Source organism: Toxotes jaculatrix, chromosome 2 (assembly GCF_017976425.1).
Source record: "Toxotes jaculatrix isolate fToxJac2 chromosome 2, fToxJac2.pri, whole genome shotgun sequence".
NCBI lineage: Eukaryota > Metazoa > Chordata > Actinopteri > Toxotidae > Toxotes > Toxotes jaculatrix.
In genome coordinates this window covers 29,920,943-29,933,282 of record NC_054395.1, presented here as the reverse complement: position 1 = coordinate 29,933,282, position 12,340 = coordinate 29,920,943, and the positions used below count along the sequence as shown (strand labels likewise).

Here is a 12,340-nt window from a genome sequence, read left to right as displayed (position 1 = left end):
TGTGTGTGTGTGTGTGTGTGTGCGTGTGTGCGTGTGTGTGTGTGTGTGTGTGTGCGCTCGCCTCTTGTATTTCTCTCTCCCTCTTGTATTTATTTCATTTTGTCCTCTCTGCTGCTGACTCCTCCTGTTCCAGTCAGGGAGAGGGATCTTCAAGCCTCCCCATTGGTCAGCAGTGAGGCTAAGACCCCGCCCCCCACCCGCTCTCTCTCTTGGCCTGAGAGAGAAAGAGCGAGGGAGGGAGGGAGAGTGAAAGTGGAGAGGCAGGCAGGCAGGCAGACGTGTTGCAACAGATGGCTTTACCAGCAGCGGCTCGGCGGCGGCTGCACCGAGGAACTCTGGGACGCCGTTAGACACAGACAGTGGCAGAAAGGGAGGGAGGGGTGTTAGAAAGTCACTGCGCTGGAACAGAGCAGGAAATAAAAGACTGAGAGAGACTTTTCCTTCCTCTGCTTCGCCTACAAACTCTCTGTCTTCCTCTGCAGACTCACAGGAAGACATGACAGTGGGTGCAGAAGTTTGGGTGGATGTGCTAAAAGGAGCAGCAGCAGTTTGTAGAGGAGATGAGTGTGTGATCTGAGCCTTCATCCTCCTCCTCCTCCTCCTCCTGCCCCGGGGGTCAGAGAGGAGAACACCTGCTGACAGCGAGGAGGTCCTGAGCGAGGAGACGCAGCAGCAGCAGGTACAGGACTGTTTCTACTCTGTTCTACTTCAGGTTCTATCAGGTTTTCTGCTTCTGCAAGAACATCTCTGCCGCCGCGCTGAGCTCGGCATTAATGGGCTGATTTTGTGTGTGTGTGTGTGTGTGTGTGTGTGTGTGTGTGTGTGTGTGTGTGTGTGTGTGTGTGTGTGTGTGTGTGTGAGACTCTTCAGTTCTGCTCTACTTCACTGTGTGTCACTTTCTCTGGTCAGAGCTGTTACTCAGAGCAGCTTTGTTACTGTGTGTGTGTGTGTGTGTGTGTGTGTGTGTGTGTGTGTTGCTCCACTTTGCTGATGTGCTCCTCGCATTAGTTTTGAGGCCATGTTGTACTTACACTTGTCACACTTGTTAGCGGCAGTGTGTGTGTTTCACATGCTTTGTGTGTGTGTGTGTGTGTGTTTATTGCTTCCTGCTCACCGGACACGTGGGAGTGTGTGTTTTAGCTGCGCAATACTGAGGTCAGTCAGGAGAGAGAGGGAGGAAAGAAGAAAGGGGGATGAATGGAGGGAGGGAAAAGAGAAGAGAGAGGAAGGAAGGAAGGAAGGGAGGGAAGCTGTTCCACCCAACTTTGTTTTTTATAATAATAAAGATTTTTTTATGTTTCAGTTTTTCTAAGTAACAAAGGGCTTCACAGGGAACATAAACACACAAAACAGGCAATAAAACGGTCGACAAACAGAAACAACAAAGACGTGAAACGTGGAGACAAACAGGAGTCTGAGGCCGTGAAGCTGATTGGACAGAAAACTGTGAGGTGGACAGACTCTGAGGATCAGAGGGTGGTGTCACAGGAACCTCCATCAGGTTCCTCATGTCAGTCCCGTTGGCTTCCGACGTTCATGTTCTCCTCAGGATGAACTGGAAAGTCTTTGCTGAGCCGCTGACATTTCGTCTCGTGACACCATGAGGTTAAATGTTGTGGTTGCTGATGAATTCATGCCATTAGAGCTGCTGCTAAAGGTTATTTTCATTACGGATCAATCAGCTCATTATTTTTTTCAATAACTGATCAGTGGTTTTGTTTAATAAATAGTGAAAAATGAGAGAAGGTAAAGTTTTGTCTGCTATAAAATGACCAAAAATATCAATTAATAGTAAAAGGAAAAATGGACATATGTCCACCACAGGTGCCCAAACGTCCTCAAATGTCTTATTTATTCATTTCACTGTAATAGAAAACAGAGATGAAGGAAATGCTGACACTGGAGATCAGTGATCAGCATATTTGCAGAAAACTGCCGAACTCTCAAATATGACAAAGACACTTAATCTTGTTTTGATGATTCACTCATTGATTCATTTGTTTCCTCTCAGATGAATTTTCAGCGTTTTTCGCCCTCACAGGTGCAGAGGAGACACAGGTGGGAAACATGCAGACAGTCAGGGATGATTACACAGATTTTCATGGTCCCTGAGGATAAATCCTCTCTGACTGATCCTGTGACTTTTCCCCCAGAGACGCTGTCAGGTCAACTTTTTAATTTAGTGCTAATTAGCCAATGTTAGCATGCTAACATGCTAACATGCTAAACTAAGATGACAGAGATGGTGAACATTGTACCTGCAAAACATTGGCATGTTAGCATAGTGATGTTAGCATTAACCCAGCACATGTTCCGTTTCATATTTAGTCTGATCAAACCTGTACACACACCTGTACCCACACCTGTACACACACCTGCACGGCAGAGCTTCACTGGAGAAACAGGTCCACGAATCAGAGAGGTCTGAAAACACTGAGGACTTTACCACAGTCTGAAGCCTCTGCTGTGTGTGTGTGTGTGTGTGTGTGTGTGTGTGTGTGTGTGTGTGTGTGTGGGAACCCAGTGACCAAATCATAATAGTTTCTGTCAATAGAGTTCCCGCCAACACCGACCGCTGCAGCTCACGCTCACACACACGCTCACACACACGCACACACACACACACACACACACACACACACACACATACACACACACACACACACATACACACACACACACACACAGAGGGGTAAATGAGGCTGATGGCTCCTTTACCACCACTGAAATGTAAACATTCACTGACCCTGACTCATTCAAATATTAACACACACACACGCACACACACACACACACACACACACACACACACACACACACACACACACACACACACACACACACACACACACACACTCCTTGCTGCTGTGTCACGTGGCAAAATGAGAATTTCGTGTAGTAAATTCTTCGTAGGTGGAACTGATCAAAGTCAAACGACAGTAACTAATCGACAGATTTCTATTTGTTAACTCGTCTAAAAGCAGAAAGAAAGAAAATATAAAAATGTCGAAGTTACTAAATGAATAGAAGTTAAATGACGAGAAGCCTAAACAGTAACTATAGCGTCCTCCAGAGGCTCCAGCGGTCGTTACAGGCAGATCAGAAAACACTTGATGATTTCGTTAAAGATCCTAAACTGATTTTTTTGTCTTGCAAACATGAAGGTGCAGTTTTTTTGTTACGGTACAAACGTTAACTCCAGTTACCTTCAATCTACAAACCGACTGTGTCTGTGCTGAGGACGTCTGTGTTTCTGTGCGAGACAGTGTGAGACTAAAGACGTAAAAGCTGTGCGCTGTGGTCACGGCTGAGTTTTTTGCGGATCGCCTCTCCTGCCCGTGTCCGGACGGCGCTGCCTTCAGGGGTGATGGTCGGTGGTAGAAGAAGCTTCCGGCTCCTGTGATGGTTCAGGAGTGGTTTGGTGGTTTAACTCGGGGTGGAGCAGAGGGAACTGGCTCTCTGCTGTGATGTCATATTTATGTAATGAAGTGAGCTTCGCCTCAGCTGAAGGACTGTAACGCTGCTACGCAGCTGTGCTTATTGATGCTTTGTTTATTGATGGTTTCTTATTGACGTCTGAGTGTGAGGCCGTTTGCTATGTCAGCACATGACAGGCCGACTGTGAGAGGTGGGGATTAACAGAGAGAGAGAGAGAGAGAGAGAGAGAGAGAGAGAGAGTGTGTGTGTGTATGTGTGTGTGTGTGTGTGTGTGTGTGTTTTCTGGGGGGTTTCCCTCCTCTCTTCACAGAGCTGTTGGAGGTTTAAAGCTTGAGTCTGCAGAAATTTTAGCTTCTTCTTTCTTTAGTTTGCTCAACAATGAAAAGAAAACTGGAGCAGTTCAAGACACACAGCTGGCTGTCACACAGCACCGTGTGTGTGTGTGTGTGTGTGTGTGTGTGTGTGTGTGTGTGTCTCTCTGAGTGAAGATGACACTTGCCTGAAGCTGCTTCTGGATCTCTCTGACCTTTGACCCCCCGACCCTCCGCCCTCTCCGTGTTGCTCGGCCTGTATTTCCAGTGTTGTCGCTCTGTCTCTTCATATTTCATCAGAAGAGTCTTCAGCTGGTCTGTGACACGTGACTGTGACTCCACATGAAGCTCGGGCTCGTGTCGTGTGAGACACGAATGAGAGGAGACGTTGTTCTCATGTCAGAACATTTCGTGTGATTCTCTACAGAGTTTATTGGTGCATGTTTATATGTTGCACCACATCACACCTTCTCCGCAGTATGTAAATATGAAGATAATTATATGAGTCACTTTCATGTAAATGTCACTAAGGACATTTCCAACACGGTTAACGTCTGAACTGAGAGCCGTCATTTTGAATCTGTTGTAGGACAGATTCCTCTGATGTCCCCACAAAGATCTTTATTCATGGCGACTGTGAATAAATAATCAGCATCAAACTAAAATCTTTATATTCAGCTGACGAGCGTCCTCCTGTCTCGTAGCCGTCACTCTGACAGGTGGACGGCTCCGTGTCGTGTGTGGGACAAACGCTGGAGCTGCTGCAGTGCCGCTGAGCAAAACACACAACCCTGAACGCACACAGTGACATCATCACCGAGTCAGCTGATCCCGCTTGGTCCAAGGTCGAAACCATGGCAACACAGCCTGGTGACCTTTGAACCCGCTACAAGCTGGAACCTGCAGGGCGCACGCACACACACACACACACACACACACACACACACACACACACACACACACACACACACTCTTTACTGTCTCTCCGTCTCTGCTTCACTTCGTTTTTGTCACTTTTACTTTTTCTCACATTGTCGCTCTTTTCTTTTCTTCTCTTTGTTCCTCTCTTTCTAATACTGATTCATTTAGAAAGCCAGTGGTCTGAGGCATGAGATGTGTGTGTGTGTGTGTGTGTGTGTCTGTGTGTGTCTGTGTGTCTGTGTGTGTGTGTGTTAGATCATGGGGTCACATGTACAGATGTATAGAACAGCAGGGACTCATGTGTTCATAGAAAGGAATTTTTACACAGTGACTGAAGCAGTGTGTGCATGCGTGTGCGTGTGTGTGTATGTGTGTGTGTGTCCAGACTGAGAACAGGGAGAGGTTTTGCCTCAGCACATTCACCAAGGACTAATAAAATAGTAAAAGGATTCACTAATAAATGCTGAGGACACGAGCTGCTGCGTGGACGACAGGTTACGTGTTGTCTTTTCTGTTCGGCTGTGATGGACCTGTTGCGTACCTGATAACATGGCAGCTCGTGTGTGATGACCGAACTCCGTAAATGAATATGTAAATAAACCTGAGGGAGGGAGACACCGACCATATTCGTGCTCCTCAGAGGATTTAATAACGCCTCTGTCCTTCCTCAGGACAAACTTTACTGATAAGACATGTAACGAACACTGCAGCCTGTAGGGGGCGTGACCTTGTGTTTTCGGTGTCTTCTTTGTGAACCCAACACGCTGCAGTGTTTTCTCATCGTGTTTGCAGCGTGACTTTACATCACAGCCTCATAAATCACCCCATAAATCTCCTGCACTTTAATTGTCCTTTTCACTTTGCCTCAGTTAGACAGAAGGTCAGTCCGCTGTATTTTTATTTATCCCAGAGCAGCTCTGATTGGTGCTCGCCTTCCTTGTGCTGTTACATGATAAAGCCTTTCCCTCACCCCCTCCCTCCCCCGTCCTCCCTCGCTGTAGCAGAATTGATGAAATCGGTAATCGTTATAGACCACCGCTTTGGAGCGGCTGACCTTCAGAGAGGCTCGGAGAGAAGGATGGAGGGAGGGAGAGGGAAGGAAGCGGGAACAGAGTTTTAGTTTTAATGAATCTGAATTCTTTATAGAGCAGTTTTAAACAGTGACAGTCTCAGGCTGTAATAACGTATGTTACTGTGGAACAGACACAACAAGAGCAGAGGACGTCACTGCTTATTAAAGAGAAACTTAAAACTAAAGCCACAGTTTTATCCTGTCAGATGTTTCTGTGTCCGTCACAACATTTGTTTTTTTCCAGAGAAAAAGTGATTCTGCCTCTAAACCAAAAAACAAAGCCCTGAAAACTCTACGATGTTTTCTTAAAAACCAACCGTCCACACGGTTCCTGCCTCGCGGTTCCTGCCTCGCGGTTCCTGCCTCGTGGTTCCTGCCTCGTGGTTCCTGCCTCATGGTTCCTGCCTCAGGTGCAGATCAAAACAAGCAGTAACATCTGGAACTTCAGTCCTACTTACAGATTATTGGCAGATTATTGTTTTATGGCTGAAAACGTAGAAATTCAGGCCAAATATTGAGGAATTCGACCACCTGATGATGCTGTTAGTTCAAACCGAAGATTTGTTCCGTTTGTTCAAACGTCTAAATGTCAGTGGTCACGTTTACTCGACAAGGACCCCTACTGGTCACATCAGCCGTGACTGCCGTCTCTATGGGGTAAAGTGGGAAGTGGTGTGATGAATTATGCTGCCACAGAAATGAAGAGGAAGTCGCCATGGATGGTTGACTTTGACGTGACATGAGGTTAAAGTTCCAGTCAGATGGTAGATTCACCTGCGTTCTTCTTTGAACTGTGAGCACAAAGCTTTCCAGAACATCAGTGTGTGCGAGTCTCAGCTCACCTGAAGTCCACCTGACCCCGACTAGCTCCTCCTTCCTGTTTCCCAGATTTTATCATAAATAATCAAAGTGATGTCTTTTTAATGTCATCTCCGTTTTGGTGTAGGACGTTTTTGTGGACGTTCAGCTGTTGTCTCGTGATGCACCTCTCAGTGTGCTGTGTTCTCCTGTGTGGCTGCCCAGAGTCAGTCTGAGTGCTTTGGTGGAGAGAGTTGTATCGTGTGCAGTGTCTAGTTTTTTTTTTTAGGTTTCAATAATGTAAAAATTTGTTCCCAGCTTGAGTCGGCATCTGTTTTTTTTTTCCCGCAGCTGCAGACACACTGAGTGTGTTGTGTTCAGGAGCAGAAACGCTGAATAAAACAGCAGCAGTCAGACATGATCTCATGATGCCCCACAGACGGAAACGCATACAAAGAGCGAGAAAGAGAATTAAACTCTCCAGTGCTGTCTCCAGGAGAGGCACTGATTAGGTCACTGTCTGTGTGTGTGTGTGTGTGTGTGTGTGTGTGTGTGTGAGTGTGTGAGTGAGTGTGTGAGTGTGTGTGTTTGTGTGTGTGTGTGTGTGTGTGTCCGCGGGGCTCCATTAGCTGTGACATGCTGAGTAGAAATGGAGCAGAGTGATTCAGACTGACAGAACAGGGTGAAGACAGACAGCAGGAGGAAGTGAAGTGTGTTTCAGAGGAAGGTCACAGATGATTTTCGTGCCCCGCGGGGAAACCTGTTGATGGCGACATGATGGTTGCCACGGCCACCGCAGAGCGACGCCGTCCCAAAATACTCCGCCTGCTTGTGAAGCAGGGACACACCTGATACTGACGACCTGTGGAGCACGTGTCCTACAGCAGCGCTCGTCTTCAGCGCTGACCGACACGTCGAATCGTTTTTCAGCGAATCAGTGAAACGTTTTGTCGGGTCGGGAGTCAGAGACGCACCTCAGACCTCAGACCTCAACTCAAACCACCGACACCATGAGGATAAAAGACAGAAGAGCTGAACAGGTGATGGATTAAAGCTTAACTGTCAGGATGAGAGAGGCCGAGCTGCAGCAGAGGAGGGATTTAAAGACTGATAAAGTCTGAAGGAAGGAGGAAACAAGGAGAGGAGACGAGGAGAGAAAAGGAAACAGGATAGGAAACAAGAAGACAAAAGGAAAGATGGTGATGAAGAGAGGAGGAGGTGAGGATGAGGGGAACAAACAAGGATGGAAGCTTTTCACTGAAGCATGAAATGAGAATTGGAGGATTTTTACTGGTGGAAAAACACACACACACACACACACACCTCTACACAAAGTAACACACACTCTGTCTCAGCACTTAAAATTCTGACCCCATCACTTACCCTCCTCAACCTGCCCCCTCCCAGAATATCTGCTCCCCTGTCACTCTATCTGACCTGGTGGCGCCTGCGTGTGTGTGTGTGTGTGTGTGTGTGTGTGTGTGTGTGTGTGTGTGTGTGTGTGTGTGTGTGTGTGTGTGTGTGTAGGCGTCAGTGCAGCCTCCATCAATACTAAACAGCAGCAGAATGTGGAAACTGGAGATTCTGTCAGAGGTGGATCGCTGTGCTGTGTCCTCCTCCGTCTTCCTCCCGTCTCATCATCACTGAGTTCGTCTCTACAAACATCACAAACTGTTGTTACCGTCTGTGTCACAGCTGCACACGTCCCCAGTGTCTGTGGTTTGAAACAGAGACTTCCTCTGATTTCTTTGCTGCTTCTCGTTGATGTTTCCTCTTTTTTAGCAGCTGCAGTAAAAACACTGACGTTTATTTGAATCATCTCCTGAAAACGACAAGAGTTTTACTGTTGATTTAAAAAATGAAACTACAAACAGAAGGAAGCGTGTCACTTCCTGTGAAACAGATCTGGCTTTGTTAAGAAAAATCAGTTTTAGGACTAAAGGACAATTTGTTAAAGACGAGTGAGTGAAAAGACTCATCACTCTGTCACCGTCAGCCGCCGTTAGCTTAGAATCAAAATCAGAGCAGTGAGCTAAAAGAGCTTTTAGTTTGAAGGAGGAAAAATCAAACGCCACACAGACAGCAGAAAGGCGAGGCGTTCACATCACGGAGCGTCTCTTCTAACTGGCTGCTGTCAGCTGGGCTGAGGTGGAGGAGCTTTAACCTTCACTTGGAGGCAGTTTTATGGGTTTCACTCAGTCTCTTCATCCAGGATCTCACCAAACTCTCTGTGGGGTCGTCACCTCCAGAGCTGCGGTGGTTACTGAGCAGCGTGTTGTCTGCTGTGTTTATTCAGTCGTAAGATTCACGCTCCTTCCTGTCAGAGAACAAAAAGATCTGCTGAAGGAGTCTCAATGTGTTGTTTGTCCAGGCTTCGTAGGTTCCAGCACTGAAACGAGTCACGCCGCCCTGTGTTTCCATCACCTCTGTGATGACCTGCGTTATTTCCTGTACAGTGATGCAGCTAAAGGTGAAATGATTTGAGTGTTTCTCAGTGTCCGAGTGTCCACAGAGGAGATGGAGCTCCAAATCAGCCGAGACAGGTCAGAAAACATGTGATATCTGAAACACAAAGCAGCTGTGATCGAATGTTTAACGACAGTTTAACACTGAAGCTCAGAACGAGCAGGATTCCTCCCAGAGTCAGACCTGGAGCCGAGGCAGAGCGGAGTCTACAGATCAGGTTCAAGTTCAGGTCGTTGACCAGCCTCGAGACCTCTACTGTGTGGTCTTATTATCCAGCCAACACACACACACACGCACACACACGCACACACACACACACACACACAGACACACACACACACACTGAACCCCCCCCCCCCCCCCCCCAAACAGACCACCAGCCCAGCTAATTGGAGATGTTGTATCACCTCCCTCGTGTCTCTTGCTCTTTCTGTTTCTCTCACACACACACACCAACTCTTGCACACACACACACTCACACACACATTCACACACCCACACACACACACACACACACACACACACACACACACACACACACACTCACACACACAGAGCAACCCAGTGGGAATTGGCAGCTCGGAGCGAATTGAGAGAGAAGGCAGAAAGTCATTACTTCTCTCACTAGAGTGTGTGTGTGTGTGTGTGAGTGTGTGTGAGTGTGTGTGTGTGTGTGTGTGTGTGTGTGTAATCCCACCATCAGTATGCCGGTCATGCTTTGTAACAGAAGGAAGAAAATTGAAGAGAGAGAGAGAAAGAGAGGAGGGAGAGAATGAGGGTTGGGGGGGTGAGGATGGGGGGCGACAGTCCAACATGGAGTTCTTTTGATTACAGATGGTAAATGTGCCTTCAGTCACCTCCTCCTCCTCCTCCTCCTCCTCCTCCTCCTCCTCTTCATCGTCTCCTCGCTCCTTCTCGCTCGGGGGATTTGAGGTGGACGTGAGACGAATGCCTGACCAGGCTGTGTGTGTGTGTGTGTGCTGCACTGTGTGTGTGTGCGTGTTGTGTGTGTGTTGTGTGTGTGTGTGTGTACAGTGCAGTGTGCTGTTGTGTTTTTTTTTTAAAGCCGAGGTCACAGAGGTCATTTACAAGAACCTGTGAACCTGAAAACACAGTCTGGTTCCTGAAGCCTCGGCTGTGGTTCTTTATATTCTGTCACTGAGGCGTCTGAACTCAGTGTGGCCTAAACTGAAGTTGACATTGGGGATTGTGATTTTTTTTTTTGGGGTCGAAGATGATGGCAAATTGCTTCGTTTAAAGAAGAAGCTGCAGTTTTACTCCTGTGCCGCCATCTTCCTTCACCCCGACACCTGTCTGTCATCTTGACGAGCTGCTACCAGTTTCCTGATTTATTCAGTGCGTTTAAATCCACTTCACTAAAATGGGCGACAGTCGACTTTCTGCACTAAGCTGATTTACTTATTTACATTTTGGGGGTTATTTATACCTTTTGTGGACGGTGGAGAGGTGACAGAAAGCGGGTGGAGAGGTGACAGAAAGCGGGTGGAGAGGCGGGGAATGGCGTGCAACATGAACCGAGGACATTGTGATTCGTGGTAGGTGCTTTAACCCCTGGGACCCCCGGGGGATTAGAGAAACCTGATTTCCCATTTCGATTTCTCCTGACGACTACCCGTTTTCTTGAGCGTGTGCGCTGCGAGCAGAGCCGTGAGCATGTTCAGGAGAATAATTCCGTGTGAGGAGAGCAGGAGGTTGAAAGGAAAATGTGTCCTTGTGTCAAAATAATTCTGAAGTCTGACAAAAACCGAAAAACAAAGACAAACCGAAGTCGGTGCTGCAGCACCCTGCGGCCTGAGGTGCCACAAGGTTTGTTCATTTCCATGTTTTTTACTGTAGATTTTACCACATAGAAAACAGACGGACAAATTCAGTCTCAAACATGTCAACATGGAAGACAAACATGTCCTGACAGCTCATATTTGTCTGTGGTACTGCAACATGCTTTGCTGCTCATGAGTTTTCCATGTAGTCAGGAGAACCACAGGATACATCTGTGACTGTAAATACTAAAAGTAAAAACCGTTAACACATCTCAGCTGTCAGCGCAGTGTGGAAGGACTCACAGCACTGTACAGCCAACGCTGCTCAGCTTATGGATTTTGTTGGATCGGATAAAGTGATGGAACGTCCTGTCTGCAGGAAGCAACTGTCAGAGGCGGTGATGGTTCCAAAAAACATCCTTCTCTTACCAAAAAAGACGTCTCGTCAAAATGACCTTCAGGACGACCTGCAGCTTAAATACGTCAGTAGAAACTGCTGACGTTGAAAATCTCCTGAAACGTGCCTCTGCTGTCAGGCTCCACCTGTCAGGCTCCACCTGTCAGGTACCAGCTGAGCCTCCTGGTGAACCTGTGAAACCCGGCAGATGTTTTTAACACATGGCTGCTGGAGTGTTTTAATGTGAGTGTGTCGGCGGTGAACCCGACAGAGCACATGTCTGTATGAGTCCCACCTGGACTGGCTGAGTCTGTGTGGACGTCAGTCAGAGCTGTGAAGGTGCAGGACACCTGAGGACAAACTGAGTCTCTGGTCCTCTGTTAACTCCCTGTTCTGTCTTTCTCTGTGCAGGACTGAACACAGCTGGAGACCTGACGCACTCCACAGGTAAATCCCTGTGTGTTGTGTTGTGTTGCGTGTCAGTGAATCAGCCTCAGTCTGTTGTCTGGTTAACAGGGAGAGAGGCAGCAGGCAGACGGGACCAGCTGTGACTCTCAGCCCTGTTTTATGGGTTTTCTGGTGTTTTTGTGTTTCTGAGACTTTCTGTCTATTTATTACAAGTTATTTCAACATATCAAATCATTGTTCTGCTCCCAAAACTGAATCATCTCATTACCTCAACATAAAAAGTGTGTGTAACCTGCTGTCAGCCATTTATCTTCTGACCAACCCATAAAACCATCTGGAGATATGAAACATCTGATGACTTCAGCTCAGTTTGTGTCTTTCTGACATTTGCATGAATGAATGAGAATGGTGAGGTTTAAAGAACCGTTGTTTTTTTATTCAAAGAAAAAAGGAATTTTTTTCATTTAAATCACAAGAAAAGTTTTTTATCTCAAGATAACAAGGCCACGAAGCTGCAGAGCTTCCTCGGTCAGAAAAGAGGTGTGGTTGGGTTGCTCTGTGTGTGTGTGTGTGTGTGTGTGTGTGTGTGTGTGTGTGTGTGTGTGTGTGTGTGTGTGTGTTGTGTTGTGTGAATGGCCAAGGATAGAGCAGCAAAGACCTCAGAAACCGAAAACACTCTTTTATCTGGAGGACACAGATGGGAGGAGACAAGGCCGAGGGAGAGAGGTGACAGAGTGTGTGTGTGGGT

The 12,340-nt window shown here is 47.1% G+C and overlaps 1 protein-coding gene across 6 annotated transcripts in view; it reads left to right on the top strand.

Annotated features, from left to right (window-relative positions):
• sulf2b (sulfatase 2b) overlaps nt 1-12,340 on the top strand; it is a 76,855-nt gene that overhangs the window by 25,122 nt on the left and 39,393 nt on the right. For 3 of the 6 annotated variants that reach the window (XM_041049091.1, XM_041049139.1, XM_041049059.1), the window contains exon 1: nt 293-679. The gene's annotated coding sequence lies outside the window, so the exon portion shown is untranslated. Of the gene's footprint in view, nt 1-292; nt 680-11,595; nt 11,632-12,340 lie in introns of those variants that run through there. The other 3 variants (XM_041049100.1, XM_041049082.1, XM_041049073.1) reach the window with 2 other exon arrangements.